This window comes from Triturus cristatus, chromosome 2_1 (assembly GCF_964204655.1).
Source record: "Triturus cristatus chromosome 2_1, aTriCri1.1, whole genome shotgun sequence".
NCBI classification, from domain to species: Eukaryota; Metazoa; Chordata; class Amphibia; order Caudata; family Salamandridae; genus Triturus; species Triturus cristatus.
The window spans coordinates 188,131,633-188,150,704 of NC_140581.1; the positions used below are offsets into that span (position 1 = coordinate 188,131,633).

A 19,072-nucleotide genomic window follows, 5' to 3' on the forward strand; every position below is an offset into this window, starting at 1 on the left:
ACTTCATCCCTCACCACAATGGGAACCTTGGGCAACTTGTGCTTGACAGGTATAGCACCCGGTTTCATTCTGATTTTGAGAACATAACCCTCAAGGACCCCCAACTCGTCTCAAAACAAGTCCTTCACTTCACTCAGAATCTCATCCACACGGTTGTCATCAACAATCATCTCTTGCTTCCCTGTTCTCTGGTTCTCATTAATACACATATCATACTGGTGCATCCACCCCATGATCGGTGGTCCATTTTCTGAAAAACATATTTTTCCTTGACTCTACAGTGTTTTGAACTTTATAGAAGATACAAAATACCCAAGAACCTCTATTTCTTACCCTTGATACCCCCCAGTACAAATATCCATGGGAGACAATTCCATGTAGGACCAAGATTTGTAAAACAAATCTTTAGGTATTATAGTATATCTAGAGCCTGTGTCAACCATAAGTTCCACATCCACACCTGCCAGTGAAAATAAAGCTTTAGGTCTAGTTTTTCTCTTGTCCGAACACTCATCATTGTCCAAACTCAAATGCGGTCTCTTCTCGTATTCCTATTGTCCGAACCCACATCATCGTCCAAATTCAAGACATGATCTCTGCAATCAACGAGACCAAATCTCTGCTCTCCACCACCCAACACAGCCGCCTTGGATTTAGACCACTCTTTACACATCTGAGCATAGTGTCCTTTCCTACCACATCAACTACATTCTTTTCCAATGGCAAAACAATTATTTGCATCAGGACAATGAAAGGTACTACCACACCTATTGCACCTAGAAGAGTTAGGCCTGCCAACCAACTTTTGTGTACGCTGTGGTCTCTTACTGTTCCCGACAATGCCTACCCTGCAAGAACCTTTATCATCAATTACAGCCACACCACCGCTCTTCTTGGCACCCATCCTCGTCGCCAAAAAGTGTAGTAAAAGAAGCCACATGACATGCATGAACAGGTGAGATCTTCTTTATTCAGCCCATCAGGAGGCCAGACCTTCCCTCGGCAGTCTCTAAACCAACTGCCGTCCTGATTTAAAACTTAATAAATCAGAACAGAACCTTGACATCAAGGTTCTGTTCTACAAACGCAAGTGCAACACATACCAAACTTTGAAACAGAATTGAATGTGCCATTGAGACTGTGAGGGATATTATAAATTTAAATGTTACTCAAACCTCAATTTTCCATTTGCCCATGTTTAACATGGTTAAATGTAAAATTGGTATAGACAACCTGTAATATGCAGATTAGAAACCGAAAGTAAAATCAGAGCCATCAGACATCCATGGTAGCTGCAGCATACCCCATCATACATGTCACTAAGCACACGTTCCAACATATTAATTCCTCTTCCACACCAGACATGAAATCCCATTATGCTGCAGCCAACCTTCCACAAACAAATGGCGTATTTTCATATATAGTACCAGTAAAGTAAGACAGGTCCCTCAGTTACCGCAAACTACACGCACTAAGGTCATCTGCACACTATATATAGCCTTTGGCGTACCTCACAGCCTGGTACGTCTTCTACGGATAACTTTGCTACAAAACATACTAGTATCAATAAGCCTACCAGTGAAGTAACACACGTTGGATAAGAAACCTAACCTTGGGCTCCAGAATAGCGTGTTTACCTGCCACAAAGCGTTTCAACACCTCGTAAATGGTAGTAAGCGCTATATAAATGCAAATACAATAATATGCAATACATGTCTCTCAGCTCTCTAACACACACTTCCATATCTCTTCTAATTCGCCAACAGCCAAACTGTGATGTGCACGATTGGTTTATCACACAGCCTTCGGCATCATTTTATGCTTCAGAGCAGCTATTTCTGCCTATGCATGCTCTCTCACCTCTCTCTTCCTGGGTTCACCTTTTGGCTGCGCCTCAACCAGAGGTTGTCAGGGCCCGCTGTCCTCCGTGCCCAGTACCTAGTCTCCAGTTCACACCTATATCCCACTCCCCGGCTACTGTCACTGCGCTCACTGGGACGCCATGTTTCCACGTCGAGGCTCCGCCCCTCCATCCCGGACGTGCCGCCCCCGCCCACACCCCCTCACCTGTCAAACTGCATCGGGGGCGTGAGTGTCCACTACTCCACGCCTCCAGGTCATGACGTCTCTCCAGCTGATCTCCGATTGGGTGTTATCTTCCTGGAAAAGCGTCACTCCCGGAAATTGTCAGCACGCTTCCGGAGTATGACAGTTCTGGGTTGTTTTGTTGACGTCTGCGGTGGTCAGGCGGTCTGAAAGAACCAACAAGGGAGCTTCGGGTTCAAGGGAGCCAGAAACAAAGGTACGTGCGTTACTGGGAGAAAATAATGTGAGACAAGTGTGAGTACATGTTATCAGTAATATAGATGACATAATCACTTTTTTAAAAAACAGAACAGAAAGTTGTTATATAACCCAGTCAGAAACGGAACATACGTTTCGAGGTCCGGCTTTCTGTGACCATCGGAATTTTTTTTAAATGTGCAACCCTATTAGGCACACACATATTGTACGCCTGACGGGAACAGGAGTCTCAGGCAACGTACACCAGGGTAACACAACCCTACAACGCACTCACATACTGTGTCCTACAATGCGCACAACCCACAAAACCAAGAAAAAAAATCAGTCCAGCCAAGTACCACGCATCAGGCATTAGACTAACGCATTTCCGTGTGGAGCACCGCACTGAAATGCATTGTCACGCTTAGCGCCACAGCTGTCACTAAAGCAGCTGTGCTTAAAACTAAACTGGAGTGGCAGCTGGCAGCAGCCGTGGCATGTGCGCACTGCTCCAACAGGCTAGGAGCATGCTGGCTGAGGTAGTAGCAGCTGCTGCAGGCAGTATTACAATTGTATTTAATCAGAAAATGAGATCGTTTCCTGCTGCGGCGCGGGTGACGTCACATCCTGCTGCTGGAGCTGTGGGAGGCTGGTTAGTGGTATTTGCGCAAATCATGGTGCTGCCTGCTTGCACCGCCCCGCCGCATCATGCTCAGCTATCAGAAGAGCTGCAATTAAAACCAAGCACCCCCTCGCGCCATGGCAAATTCATTTGCCGAGGGAGACCATTCTCGCCACAGAGAGGCGAGCCAGCCTGGTAATCTTTCTTCATTCCTCAATCCCCTGCACAAGTTGGTTCCACCGCCCAATTCGTCCCATGTTCAAAGTACAGAGGCTGCTGGCGTCGCATGTATGGCAATACAGCTGCATATTAATTTTGAGTAACTGTGTACATAGGGTTAATTATAAAGCGCTCTGATACCCCCATAGGGTCTTGTTCACACTATAGAAAATGGCAAAGAAAAATAAATAATTATCTTAACCTCTTGAGTGCCCATGACGAGCTGGTCTCGTCATGGGCCGCGGTTGCGCTGTGCCCATGACGAGACCAGCTCGTCATAAACCCCGCCCGCTAATGAAACGCCCGGCACAGGGCGGGGAAAGGGGCGGGCACTCAAGGGGTTAAGCACCACAAGGCTTGCTTGATTATATAGCCAAAGGCCTGCGAAGCAGCAAAAGCCTTAAACTGGAGCTAACAGTCAGAGACCGGGGTCCTGTGCATGCAGAGTCTGAACCATGGGACTGGATGCGAAATCTGAGGCGTGCTGTACAACGTTTGAGGCCTGGGCACACTGCATGCAGACTGAAGCTTGCTACTCACAGACATCCAGCCGCATGTAGACAGAGTCTGAGTGATGGGGCCTGAGGCATGCTATCTAAGGTTTGCTGCACACAGTTATACCGTACACACAGACGCAATCCTCCTGCATCCATACAACATAACGCACAGTTCACTGTGCACACAGACGCAAGCCTCCTGCATGCACAGAGCACCATGCACAGCTACACTATGTACAAAAATGCAAGCCTCTTGCACCCGTACAGCATAGCACACAGTTCACTGTGCACACAGATGCAAGCCTCCTGCATGCACGTAGCACTGTGCACACAGACGCAACCTCCTGCACCCATACAGCTAGCGCACAGCTACACTGTGCACACAGACTCAAGCCTACTGCATCCATAGAGCTTAGTGCACAGCTACACTGGGCACACAGTTGCAAGCCTCCTGCACGCACAGCTACACTGTGCACACAGATGCAAGCCACCTGCACGCAAACAGCATCACACAGCTGTAGCCTCTGGTGCCCACTGCTACAGACAGAATGGACAGTAAGGCCTGCTGCCAAAAGGGGCAGTGCAATAACTGCTGGACAGTTTGAGGCCTTCTGCACACAGGGCCGAGACCTGATGCGTGCAGTGCCCTGAGTCAGGCAGAGATTGAGGGCACACCAAACTCAGCAGACACTAGTTTGTCTGCAAAGTTGTGCCACTCATTTAATTTACTTTTAGACAAGCGCCTGGGTTTTGTTACTTATGTTGCCCTTGCTTTCATTGCTTGATTTTGCTCACGAAAAAGTGTCACTCATAGTCGTTGAATGCCACTCATAACTACACTGAAATTATGAAAATGCCACACGTGGCAATGTGAAACCTTGGCAGCCATGAAAAATAAACTAGACCCCAAAACACGCATGGCATAATACAGGTAGGCAGCAAATTAATTATTTCATCCAAAAATAACCACATATGCTGATCACTCGAAAGTACACTTGTGCAAATAATCCTGTTGTGCCTTTAACAAAAAACCCTTATGCAGAACGTCGGGGCAAACAGGCAAGCAAACATATTTGCATCAGTTCATCAAGTCCATTGATGTAAAGAAGGTCGAACGCCCCAGACTGCAGGTTGTCAGATGTTAAGAGACACTGGTGGGGCTATCCCATGCTCGTTGCTAGTGTTGTAAACGTTATAAGCTAATTGTTGCCAAGTAATCCAGTAGAGTAGATATATGAGGTTTATTTAGACTTAGTTACAGGTAATTAGGATGGTATGTTTCAGATAAGTAGCTGGTAAGTAAATGGCAGATAGCCCCAACAGGAGCAGCCTCCTTGCTGCTCAGCCCACACACTTCAGCTGACACTCCCAACCTCACCAGACACTCCAGCATTCCACTACATCACCAAGCACTCCAGCACTTATCATGGCTGAGCAGCAGGGAAGGCGTTATTAAGGAAAGTGTGCATAGCAATGACTCAAGTCACAACAGTATACCTCCTACATTGGCCCACCAACCACAATCCCTCGACACCCAACCCTTCTGAAGTCCGCCAAGCATGATCTACCAGCTACGATAGATTAGTGTGTCTCGGTGCCCTCTTGCAGGAATGCACAAAACTGTCATAACAAGGCTGACATGAGCCCTAATGCAAACAAGGAAAATATGCCCAATACTTTTTTGCATAGCTGCCAAGTTTTCCAGATCCACACGTCACTAATTAGTCCTGTCTTTTTTGTCCCATATTTCTGGCACTTGTAGTGCTGATTTTATAATGGGATAAATAAGAATGCATGACCCAGAATTCTGAGAAAAAAAATCTTGATTGGCCTAACTAGTCTCCCATGGACTTGGGAAACTTGGCAGCTATGGCTAGGTAGTAAAACAAACTCTCATAACTGAGTACCGTGGGCCTTTCTCACCCTTTAGCCATGGTTCACTGCATCTGCTGCACTGTTGTTAGCTACACCCTCGGTGCACACTATAAACCTAGGCTGTGCAAAAAGGTGCATGTGGTGGGCAATATTTGTTAACAAAGTGACAAGGTGACTTGGAAGAGGGAGACGCAGCACCGAAGACATGCTGTTGAAAACAGCTTTAGGAAAACGTTTAGCTTTAGAAATGTTAATAATGCAAATACTTGCATTGCTCCTAATAATCAGCCGGGGAGCGGCTCGAAAGTGACATTAGCCAGATTATATTAATGGTCAGTCTACCGTACATCAAAGCCTGTCATACAGGTTCTGTTTGTTTTTTTGTAGTTGCCTTCATAATTATTATTATGAGCAAGGGCGTCAAAAGAAGACCAGGTTTTATCCAGTGCAAGTGCCCGACTCCGCAGAACCCAGTTCATTTAAAGCCCTGCGTGATTACATTTCTGTACTTGAAAATATGAGACCTCTGTTTTAATTTTGATTTTTGCTCGCTTGCCTGAACAGCTTTGTGATTTTGGGTAAATCGTTTTTAAACATGTACCCCAAAACTGAACAAGCATTAAAAATGCAACAGATCTCGTCTTCGTCCAAGTTAGAGCATTTTTTGTCGCAAATGGTGTTTCTTTTTAGAAGTGTTTTTATTATTGTGTTAGCAGTTTTCAATGTACATAATATGCATATTTATGCATGCATTTAGAGGTTTCGTTATTTAGATATGCAGATGTATTGTATGTGTATATATGTGCATATACATGTTGGTCTATATATGTATATAGGTATATAATGGCATAGTGTGCATACATATACAGATCTATACATGTATAAAAGCATATTTTAGTGATATTGGGATGGGTATATGTTTATATAGTGATATCTTTAATAAAATTGCTTCAACTTTCACAAATGCGAGACCTGTTGCATTTTTAATGTTTGTTATTTAGTGTATACATATATGTATATATGTGCATATATATGTGGAAAGATATATGCATATATATTGATATATCTCCACACTTCCGCTCCGTTTCAAGGGGCCCCTGGCGCTTCTCTATCCGGTGCAATGCTGCGGCCGAGCTGTGCCGTCATAACATCCTACGACGGTTCCCTGGTAGGAAACCAATTAGCACGCACTCACGGTTTGTTTTACCATAAAACAAACCGTGAGTGCGTGCTAATTGGTTTCCTACCAGGGAACCGTCGGAGGATGATATATTGATATATGTAAACATATATATCTATATATATGTATGCGCATATATATGTGGAAAGATAAATGCATATATGTATGCATGTATATAGGTAAGTGTGTAGGCCAACTTTTGTTCGAGTCTCTTGGTTGGGAGCAGTCAGGAGCCTCACACCTGATGCAAATGCAGCAGGGAAAACAAAGGCTCACACTTTGTTAGCACTTCACACATACTTAAGAAAGGGAGCTTGTGGACAATGACACAAGCCAATGAAAAATAAGGGCAGAGAGTGGGCAGAGCTTCAAGTCCATACCTGAATACAGCATGCCTCGCAGAGCAGCGCATGTACTGCCCAGGCTCGACATAAAAACAGTATTTGATGCCCAAATGCCTCAGCTAAGAATCTTATAGGAGCAATTGGCTCTCCACTTGCTTACAATTAACAGTACCAATTATAAACTTTAAAGAGAGGTTTATCTTTCACAGAGGCACCACATAAGAAATGACACGTCACTAATCTCCTCAGCAAGCAACATTACTGACATCCCACCAAAACCAACTTGAAAAGGAGAAGCCAACAAGAGGAGATCACTTCACTTCCCATCATTCATCTGCACAGGAAGTGACATCACTTCCTGCCTTCTCCTTACTTCAGTCAACTCCCCTGGGCACACCAGCAAAGCGCAGACTCAGACAAAAGCACTGACTGTTTGTGCCAGAAACCCCTGTGTGTCACCCAGCCCTGCATACCATCAACCCACACACCGAGATACAGACAAGCCAGACACTCGCATAGCATTGGCGCTACACATACACAACCTTGTACACGCCCCACTAACTACTGCACACACCTCTTTAACTACAGAACACACATTCCAACTCATGCTCATTAACGCTCACTCAGCATACTCCATGCACCAGACATCGCAGATCGCATCAGCTATGACAAGCTTGACACCCTCCTCATCACAAAAACATGGCGCACACCCACATCGTCACACATCCTAGGAACCATCTCCACACGGGCTACAGCAACCGTCGTGTGGACTGTGCACAAAAGAAAGGGAGGAGGCTTCGCTATCATCCGTAAATCATCCTGCTCCTGCACCTTATGCAAGTAACACTCAACACCAAAGCCTCCTTGGGCATATAAGATCATAATTGATGAATTCTCAGGTGGTCTCACCACCTCATCTTTCAGACACACCCACATCACCCTCTTGGGTAACTTCACCTTCCCAGAAAACCAAAGCTCAAAAACACAAGAGACACCCTCACCTACCTCATCGACACAGTCAACACGATACAACACATCGCTCAACCAACACGCTTCAAACGCCACAACTATGACCTCGTCTTCTCAACAGCACCAGCAATCTAATGGAAACCACACATGCTACGGACCAGACCACCTCACCATCTCTATCTCCCTTCTCAGCATCTATCAACAACAGACTGCCTGGTCTGCTGTGGTTTCTACATCCTGGTGCAAGAGAGCGCCTCGTGGCAGCAGAGTTCAGCCACACAGGCACCTGGGGAGGATGTGGCCTAACACCCAGAGCGGACGACTTTGGAGCGGATGATGGGGTAGGTTCGAGTCTCGGCGATGACTCTAAACATCCTATGATTCTGGCCAAATCACCTATTTCCCCCTCCCCCCCCCCCTGCCGAGCAAAGATTAATGTGTCCTCGTGTAACAGAACTGGTGCTCATGTAAAGCGCTCCGATACCCTCAGTTGGAGGTCGCGCAATATGAAACTGCAAATGTAGCGCCAAGAAGCAAGAGCAGACAGCGCTTGTCCCGCCAGCCTCATAGACGTGCGCTCTGTCCAGTTTGTAACGTGTCCCAGCAGGAGGCGCTCTGCAGCCCTGATCTCTGCCCTCCATCACCAGGGACCGTCACCAGGGGGGTGGGGGCACTCACTCTATTCTTCAAGGGTGGGCAGTGGCAGGGGCGCCGGAAAGTGCTCTCATGCCCACAGCCCCTGTTCTTGCCCTCATCGCTTGGTTAACGCCTGGTCTGCAGTGGTTTCTACATCCTGGTGCAAGAGAGCACCTCGTGGGAGCAGAGTTCAGCCACAAAGGCACCTGAGGAGAACACCCAGAGCGGACGACTTTGGAGCGGAGGAACGTGTAGGTTCGAGTCTCGGCAATGACTCTAAACATCCTGTGATTCTGGCCAAATCACCTATTCCCACCCTGCCAAGCAAAGATGAATGTGTCCTCGTGTAACACAACTGGTGCTCATGTAAAGCGCTCCGATACCCTCGGGTCGAGGTCGCGCTATAGAAAACTGCAAATTTAGCGCCAAGAAGCAGAAGCAGACAGCACTTGTCCTGCCAGCCTCATAGACGTGCGCTCTGTCCAGTGTGAGGGAGAGAGGGAGGGGCACACAGCTCAGGTGCCCCTACAGCTCTCACTCAGTTGTGCGCCCTTAAATTCACAAACGTATCAAGCATTGACAAACCCAACAGGCGGGGCTTTCGTTGCTTCTCTTTGTGTAATGCAAGCAGATGTCACAACATTAAATCAAATCAAATTCAGGTGTCTAAACTTGGCTGCTGCACGTTTGCAATAAACATGATTACATTATAAAACATTCACTTAGGCGGCTGCTTTACTAGTGGGGTTTTTAAATAGCAAGCCCTTCAGTTGCACGGGACATTGTACGATTATTTGAAAAGGAGACGAGAATAAATCGACACCAAACCCTCCGATCACAAGAGCTCTGACGCCTCACTCACGGGACTTACTACAACAGCTTTAAAACAAGCGCTCACCATGACGTAGACTTTTGGCTTTTTCACCCGTCCCACTTGGACGGCTTCGCCTGCTTTGCTTCTGAAGTAAAAGGTTTCTTATCTTTATGGGGCCATGTGTTTGGCCCCATAAAGATAAGAAACCTTTTACTTCAGAAGGAAAGCAGGCGAGGCCGTCCAAATGGGACGGCTCAAAAAGCCAAAGGAAAACGTCACAACAAGTTCTTTTCCAATGGCTGGCCACCGTTTAACATAAACGGTGACGCCAGCCAATGGAAAAGAGGGGCGGGGCTTAAAGCCCCTTACAGAATATACCTAAAACATTAAATCTCGCCAGTGAGACTGCGCATGGGTGCAGCCCACGCTAGCCGAGACCTAAAAACGTTGTTGCCTAGGGTTAAAAATCTATCAACTGCTGACCCAGTCTATGCGCTGCCGCACCCCATTTCAGTAAAAGTGTGATAACAAATTTATAGGGAGAGCCGAGCCAGTGTCTGGCTTTTCTCTACCAGCAGAGACCAGCCATTTTGAAACTTGCTATATAAAAAAGAGAGCATATCTAACACAAAGATTCTATCAAGTAAAAAATGGATTATTTCCTAAACACGTGTTAGTACAATATATTGCTGCATTTAAGTCTATTAAAATTAATAGTTTTTAAACATGAACTTAGAAACATATACAAATTCTGTATCCCAAGTGTCATTATTACCCTTGAATGAGTAAACTACGAAATGTCAGTCTGTTTGTTTGGCACATATTGTTATCACATACCGATCAAAACAGTTGACTATTTAAGTCCTATGAGAGCTCACATCATACTAAGGCTTTTTCTAGACTGCAGCCTCTGCAGTAAGACTTTTTTGTCTATTTGATCTTACACTTGAGGTGTGTATATAGTGCACTTCCTGAAAAAGATCACTTCAGTTTGCTCTCATATTTTAAACTCGTTCAAAATCGGCAACAGTGAAGTAATTTGCCTTTAATCACACAGCGGAATCAAGTCGGGAAGCCAATATGTGAGGCAAGGTTGATGCCACTTTTTGCAATTCAGTCAGTGGATGCATATTTCCTCTTTCCCACTTTTTGTTCTCTAATTCCATGGACTAAAGGAGTACACTGTATTGAATGTTTAAACCAGTTTTAGTAGACAGGTGACGATTTGTATGATTAAAATCACTGCCTTCCTGTAATTTGGGAATAGACACACACAGTAGATATGCACATTTTCGGAATTCAGTCACTCGCCTGTTTTCCCCTTAGCAATATTTGTGTTTTAAAACTCCATTCGGGAATGATGGAATAATATTCGTTAGACTCACATATAGAGTTGAATGCTCTTGGGTGGACACGTTGTTTCCCACTTCTCAGCAGAGACTTCAATGCAGATATGTTGGGTCATGTCATATTCACCCCATCAGTTGCTGCTGATTCATTTGGGCTTCACTTCGTAAACAGCACTAAAAGATGTTCCATCCCTGCTCGTTTCAAATGCCCTTTTCAGTACCACCTTCCATCATTATACTTTGGGAAACAATAAACAGGCAGGCATTATCTTTCAGGAAGCTAAATTAGTTTTTTACAGCCTACTGGGAGACAGTTGGTGTAGACAGAATGGTATTGGACATCTACTTGAGAGCTTTAAGACTATCAAAACATACAAAACCAGTAGTAAGTGTTCAACAAATGAAGATTCAGTGGCCACAGACTTGAAAAAGAGACTGATATATAGAGAGGTCCTACCAAACAAGAATAATGACTTGGTTACTTACCGGTAATGTTCATTTTTCTAAGTCATGGTCTTCCTCGTTCCAATCTTCACTTACGGAGCATGTCTCCTTAAGGGCCAGATTTCGCTAAGCTTGAAAAAACTTCAGTCATGTACCACTTGCAGTATAGTTCCACAGGAAGACTACCTACTGTGCTTCAAATATGAGAGGCCTAGTCTGGGACTTTCTGAATGTACCAAGACTACAAAAGAAATCAAATACTGAGACTTAAAATAATATTGAAAACTGTTCCCAATCCTCAGGGAGGGAGGCAGGGAAGCTAGCCCTAGTACGAGGAAGGCTATGACTCAGAGTAATAAAGATTGCTGTCTGACTGAGTCATTACGTTCCTCCTCCGTGTTCCTCATCCCAGTCCTCACTTATGAAACATATACTAAACCATAATATAGAAATACATTTGTTAAAATAAACAGAGTACCCGGCTCAAATTGAGCAATTGAAGCTCCCCTAATTGCCTTAATGGCTGCTCCCTGGCTGCGAAGAGTGAATACCGCTAAACCCATCTCTCAAGAACTCTAGGATCTTCCCTCCTTCACACAACAGTGGTCTAAAATTATGCTTTTCACAACAGCTGGAAAAAAATTCCAATGCCTCTCATACATTTTCAGTGTACTACCTATTCTTGAGTTTTGATTTGCAAGAGCAATGTATGGAGCAACTCCACAGACCTCCAATCTTAACCTTTCAAACTCCAAATCTCCACAGACGGCCAGAAGAGAGCTCTCTCTGTGAGAGACAGAAATCTGAGAGAAGAAGGAGTCAGTAGGAAAACCCAAGGTGGACGGAGCGATAACTTCCTGAGCAACAGGAACCTAGGAAGTGTGCTCTAGGTTGGAACCACCAGTAAGTCCTTTGCTTTCTTTTTCTCGATCTTGGTTAGAACCTTATCTATGAGAGGAAAGGGAAAACTCTTTGCGTCCACCCTCCATGCTCCTGGAAAGGAAGAATGGAGCAAAACCTCAATAAGGAGAGGCAAACAGATCCGGCAAAGATTCCCCAAATCGCTCTATTATCTCCTGGAAGGGAAGAGGGGTGAGCAATATTGTGACAGAGGTGGAAAATGTGAGGCTCAGAAGATCTTCACGCCCATTTTCCCTACCCAGAAGATAAATTGCTGTGGAAGAGATTAAGTTAGTATCTGCCCAAAGCCCAATCTCTGACAACTGAGCGAAAAGAGGAACTCTGGTACTCCACAGACGATTGACATATGCTTGAGCTGCTTGATTGTCTGTGCTAATCACCACAGGCTTGCCCATGATCATGAGGCAAAGGCTAGCAATGTTGTTTAGACTGCTTCCAACTCCTTCCAGTTCAAAGAGTTGTGGAACTCTGAAACCGTCCAAAGACCTTGGACTTAATGATCTTCCAAATTCGCACCTCATCCCAGGTTGCTTGTATCCGTGGTAATCGTCACAGGCAAAGGAGGAGACAGAAGTGCAATATTGTTGGGATCCAACCACCATTGGAGTATGTGGGCAACCTCCAGGAGCACTAGCACCAGTATCTCGTAGTCCAGAGTAGCTGGATTCCAGTAGTGGAGAAGATGATACACCAGATGGTAGAGCTGGAGATGAGACCATGGTACCAACAACAAAGCCTCTGTTATGTTGCCTTGTACCATCAGCATTGCAGGGGCTGATGAAGGTCCAAGAGATTTCTCAATCGCCCCCTCAGCTCCTCCTGGTCAGATGGAGTCAGGAAGACTTTCCTTATTTTGGTCTTGAACAGGGCACCAGATATCCCTAGGGCACCCACCTATAATAAACACAACAGCAACTCTAGTAATACCAACTGTCTACTTATAAACTGTAGATCTGCCTCCAAGCATGCTACAGAACTGGCGGAAACCATCCTTAACTATGACATTGATATTGCATTCATCACAGAGACTTGGCTTAATGAATCATCCTACCCGATCCTCGACTTACTACTTCCTCCTGGGTTATCAATCGTCAAAAAAGACAGAATCAACCAAATAGGTGGGGGCTTAACCATTATCCACAAGAATACCATCAAAGTGGCGGAATCTGTCTCCTCCACTTACAGCACCTTTGATAACTCACCACCTCTATACGGTTGAAAAATAATAAGTCAACAAACTGCCACCTTCTCTACCATCCCCAGGGAACACTCACCCCTTCCTCGAACACCTATCAGACCTGGTAACACACTGCTCACTCTCCGATGCCAACAACATAATCCTAGGCGACTTCAACCTCCACTGGAATGATGAAAAAAACACTCAAATCCAATCCTTAAAAGAACTCTTACTTGAGCACAACCTTAACCAACACTGCAAAGAACAAACCCAAAACAGAGGCTCAACCCTTGATGCCATCATAGCCCAATAGAAGGCGATAATCATCAACAACATTCTCCCAGTTGATTGGTCAGACCATCGCATCATCCTGTTCCACATGCACCTGGAAGAATGGAAGAATTATACCCCATCCATTCTAAGAAAACCCTTCAGTGGTCCTGAACCTAAGCCAAGCTCCCCTAGCTGAGCTTGAAAAAAAAAATGATCTCTAGCCTTCCCCCTAAATCAGGTGACTTCTCAACGATCAAACTCACAACCCACTTTCACTCTACGATGACAGCCGTCCTAGACCAAGTAGCTCCTCTGAAACTAAAAAAGATTAGAGACACCCTTTGAGATCTTAGTTCACCAAGGATTTCAACTCAGAAAGATGTTAACTCAGACCTGCAGAAAGACTCTGGCGTGTCATCCCTTCCTCAACTCACCTCCACCGACTCAGAGCAGAACGCAGAACATACAAAAATCACATCATCAAAGAAAGAGCAGCCTTTTTCCGCAGCACCCTTGACAATGCAATAAATCGTACAAAAAACCTTTTCAACATCATAAAAAACCAGACTTTGAAACCTCCTGCTTAAGCCCCTCAGGGCTCTAAAGAATGCTTCGCCAAATTCTTTGATGAGAAAATCACGTTGATCGAGTCCTCCCTTGATAGCCACACACAAGCGCCTGACTCCGAAGTAGGAAACCCCCTCCCTGAGACAAAGCAGGGCAACCAAACCCCAGGATCCCCCTCTACCCTTAATTGCTGGAAAACATTTAACCCACTCTCAGAAATGGACATCTCAAAACTAATTGCAAACTCAAAACCCTCCTCCCACTTCGCAGACCCCCTCCCAGCCTCCAAGGCAAAAAACCACAGTCACGTAATTTCTTCCTTCTGGACAATGATAATAAACAGCTCACTAAAAACGGGGGTCATGCCAGACTGACTAAAACTTGGCCAAGTCTCTCCACTACTAAAAAAAACAGGCTTAGACCCTGAGGACCATAACAACTTCAGGCCAATCTCAAACCTGCCCTTCCTGGCCAAAATCCTTGAGAAATGTGTCCTACTCCAACTCAACCAGCACATAGACACCAACAATCTCTTGGACTCTCCCCAATCAGGCTTTAGAAAGGGCTGCAGCACAGAGACAGCCTTACTAAATATAGTAGACAACATCCACAAATGTATGGATGACGGTCGCTGCTGCCTACTCATCCTCCTCAGGGCTCAGTCCTCTCATGGAGCCCCTCACTACCATAATCAATCAAGCCAACATCACCTACCACTTATATGCAGATGACATCCAGCTCTACCTGGAAGTCTCCTGCCCAGAAGACATACGCCGTCTCAATGATACCCTAAAAAAATTGGCTATCACACAACCACCTAAAACTTGACCAAGAAAAGACGGAAATCCTTCTCCTCTCCAACGACGGACAATTCCACCAGGTCCAAGAATGGATTAAGCTTATGGACTCCCTAAACTTCGACCGTACCCTGACCAGCTCCGCCAAGTCGCTGGGCATCTTACTGGACCCTTACCTGAACATGAGCTCACACATAAAGGCTACCACAAGGAGTACAAACTACAAAATAAAACTACTCAACAAAATCAAGCCCTTCCTCCTGCCTAATGATCTCACGACCGCAACGCAAGCTAATGGTGCTAGAGTATTAGTAAAAACTTCTGGAGCTGAGCCGGGCCGAAAGGGAGCACACAAAATTGATAATGGAGGCCCAGAACGTAGAATCTTAAAAACCTGTGCCTCTTGGGAATCTGCAATTAGGCATCCGTCAGATCCATAGAGGCCAGAAACATCTCTGAGAAGACTAGAAGTCTTTCAGACTCACCATTTTGAACTTTTGTAAGGCATGAACAAATCAATCAATTCATTTGTAAAGCGTGAGGGTCTCAAGGCTCTGGGGGGGAGGTGTGCTGCTACTGCTCGAATAGCCAGGTCTTGAGAAGCCTCCTGAAGGTTAGTAGGTCCTGGCTCTGCCATAGGAGGATGGGGAGGGTGTTCCAGGTCTTGGCGGCGAGGTGGGAGAACGATCTGCTGTCGGTGGTCGTTCTTCGGCATCGGGGGATGGTGGCGAGGTCGGCGGAGCGGAGCTGTCGGTTCGGGGTGTAGAAGGTGAGTCGTCTGTTGAGATATGCCGGTCCGGTGTTGTAGAGCGCCTTGTGGGTGAGGAGCTTGAAGGTGATCCTCTTGTCGACAGGAAGCCAGTGCAGGTCTCAGGTGTGGTCGACATTCTACAAGTCCAGGACCGGATAGAACTGCCCAGAACTCTTCTGGACTAAAAACATTATTGAGTACCAACCTTTTCCTCTTTCATGAGGCAACACTGGGTGCACTGCAGACGATCCAGCAGATCCTGAATCCCCTTCTTGAGAGTTTTATGCTTCAATTGATTTTGAGGAGTAAGACTAGGAATGAAAGAATCTTAATAAGGAGAAGAAAATTCTATCTTGTAATTGTTTTCCACCAAATTCAAGACCCAAGCATCTGAAACATCCTTTTTCCATGCTTCTGAGAAAGCTTGAATCTTTCTCTCACTCTGTCCAGATAGTCAGGACTTATAAGTTTATAGGGTAACTGGAGGGGTAGCTTGCTGCTTCCGAGATTTATTATGGAGGGCATGCCATGACCCCTGTCGCGAAAGGGACGATTTCCTTCTTTGGAGGAAGTAGTTTGCCTAAACTATCTACGATATCTGGAAACCCTACCCCAAGTAGGGGGCTTGATTGTAATTTACAGTTCTCCGATAATCTCTTCATGAGTTCTTCAAGCTAGGATCCTAACTACTTTATTCCGGTGAAGGGCAAGTAGCTTAACAGTGCTTTCTGAGAACTGTCTTACTTCCAAGGATCTCATCCAGATGTGAAGTCTTACTGAGATGGAAGTACCAGCTGACGTTGCCAATGGGGAGTTAAAGGTGATATCAGACTTGCTGTTCCATTAACATCAACCTTAAATTGATGTCCTCTCCCTGGTCTAGTTCTTCTGCCAATGCATGAAATTCCTGCAGTAATGACTGAACCACATAAGTGGCATATGCCCTTGCTCTGATGGTGAAGTTGGGAGCAGAATAAGATTTCTTTATTGCTACCTCCCACTTGTTTGTTCTCCTAATCAGGAGGGGAGGCTTCCTCAAATATGATTGAGCCACTAGAAGCAATACCAGCCATCAGGGAGTCCACTTTAACAGCAGAGGGAAACACCTCAGGAAATCCCTGCAAACAATACCGCTTAGCCAAAAATCTTGGAACGGTGACCTTTTCAATATCTAACCATTCTTTGGACAATAAGTCCCTAATAGCCGTGTATGCTAGCAGTGATTCCATCCTCCTTCTCAGGCTGAAAGGGAGTGCCCGGAAATGAGAGATTCTGCTTGATATGAGAGAGGACAGTATTTAATTCAGATCCCTAAGTGTATCTTCCTCTTTGTTCCTCATCCTTTGAATGATCAGTGTCCACATTTGCCACTTCCATCCTAGAAGTCTTGGGCAGGTTAGAGTCTCCCAAACAGCAAAAGCTGCTTCTACAGATTTGTTGACCAGCTGTTGGAAGTATTTCTGTATCAGCAGAGGAGCTTCTATTAGCACAGGTTGTAGCTCCTCCTCTGAAGCAGAGCAATCCGACGTCATGTCTCCTCTTACTAGCTCACCTCTCCTTCATGATTATCGCTATGCGCACACACACGGAGGGTAAGGCGTGCTAGAAATACACTTTTTGCTTCCCTCATTTGCCAGGCAACAGGTGGCGAGACAATCCACATTCTCGCTGGACCACTGCCATTTATAATTGGGAAGGCAGCGGTCCTACAACGCTAAAATAAGAGAATCCTCAGTAAACGTCGCCGGGGAGGCTCAAGCCCAGAAACAGTGACACTTTACTTGGCAGAGGCTATCTCCTAAGCTCCACCCGGTCCCATGCTGTCAACAAAATAATGCGCTGCTAGAGCAGGCGACACAACAAGAAACCTAAAAGATATATAGCTATTTACTCCCAGGAATTTGCCAGGCAAATTCCATGTCGATTGGAGACAAGGAAAAAACCGTCCTTATTTGAGGGACAGGAGGTATTGTTCCTGCAGAACCATATTGGAAAGGGTATTAACCGGAAGTTTCTTAAGGTGTGTGAATTCTGTCCATTAAGGAGGCATCACGATATAATTGAGGACTGAGATGAGGAAGGTGATTGGCTATGGCATGTTCATGCAAAAATCGAAAAAACTGCCTCAATATCCAAAATCAGTATTTGAGTGGGTGTAATACAAAAGTCCCTAATCTGCATTCATTTAATGGACGTTTTGGACCTTGATTTGGGTGTTATTGATTGCTCTGTGTATTTTTTCTTTTTATTTTTTAAATCAAAGAATAATGTCTTGTAGGTTAGTGGTTGCAGTCCTTATTTTTTCATCTTTTGCCATCAGATGCCTTGTTACACAGAGTAATTGTTCTTGTGGTAGCCATGTTGTCTCGAACTTTACGTTGTTGACTAGAATCAGCTGACACGTATATGCATTTTGGGCTTTCTGAAGACAAAAAGATTTCTTTATATTAGCCATTTGTTCAAACTGATCAATATGTTAACATATAATTTTTGAAAAAGTACAAAACAAAGCGTACCTCGTTACGTAATGAAAAATTTCCTAGCAATCGTAAAGGAAAGTTTGAATTCTATTAAGGACACGGAGGCAAGTATTATGCCAACACTTTCTTCATTTATTAAACAGCAGCTGTTTTATTAACAGCATAAAACTGCATTTCCCATCATTTATGGGGAAATAAAAATCACAGTAACAATCGTCCAATCGTGGCGCTTCGTGACCCTTCTCCACCTCCGTCCGCATGCCCTTGTCCTCTTGCCTCCTGTGACCAAGGCTGACTGTGGAACCTCTCACTCCTGTTTGGATGACTCTGATCCTGTAAGAACCCATACATAAAATTAAAGCCAGGACCTTAGGTGAACCAGAATGTAATACAGTGTCAGTTAACACAGACGATGCAAAGAACCAAGCATGTTCAACACAGACCAGGTCATATAATCATTAAAGAACCTGATGATGAACTGTTACTTACACCCTCAACGGAGAACTCCAATATCATTGGGTGGACAAAATTGTAAAGAGCACCAGGTGGGCTATTTCTCGGCCCTGTGTCCTTAATAGAATCAAAACTTTCCTTTACGATTGCTAGGAAATTTGAAATTCTATGTCAATACCCGGAGGCGAGGACTATTCCAGTTTAAAGCTTGTCTACCACCAGGGTCGCAATTGAGGAGACTGGTTTGAAGTAAAACCTTATAAAGATCAAATCCCTCAGAAGCTATGGCCCAACGAATGTTCACCAACAGGATTGTCCCCCACATGGGCATGTCCCGCACAGGTAGCAGACCTGAAGGTGTTGACCGACCTATAGGCTAATCCTTCTTCCGCCAGAGAAGCCAAAAAACTTAGGATGTGGA

The 19,072-nt window shown here is 45.1% G+C and overlaps 2 protein-coding genes across 3 annotated transcripts in view; one reads left to right on the forward strand and one right to left on the reverse strand.

Moving 5' to 3' along the window:
- DYM (dymeclin) overlaps positions 1 to 2,090 on the reverse strand; it is a 1,124,226-nt gene extending 1,122,136 nt beyond the window's left edge. For both annotated transcript variants that reach the window (XR_014969672.1, XM_085629609.1), the window contains exon 1: positions 1,861 to 2,090. The gene's annotated coding sequence lies outside the window, so the exon portion shown is untranslated. The remainder of the gene's footprint in view (positions 1 to 1,860) is intronic.
- Positions 2,091 to 2,169: 79 nt separating this feature from the next.
- The window catches only part of C2_1H18orf32 (chromosome 2_1 C18orf32 homolog), a 79,079-nt gene continuing 62,176 nt past the window's right edge, over positions 2,170 to 19,072 (forward strand). The window contains exon 1 of the mRNA XM_085629625.1: positions 2,170 to 2,302. The gene's annotated coding sequence lies outside the window, so the exon portion shown is untranslated. The remainder of the gene's footprint in view (positions 2,303 to 19,072) is intronic.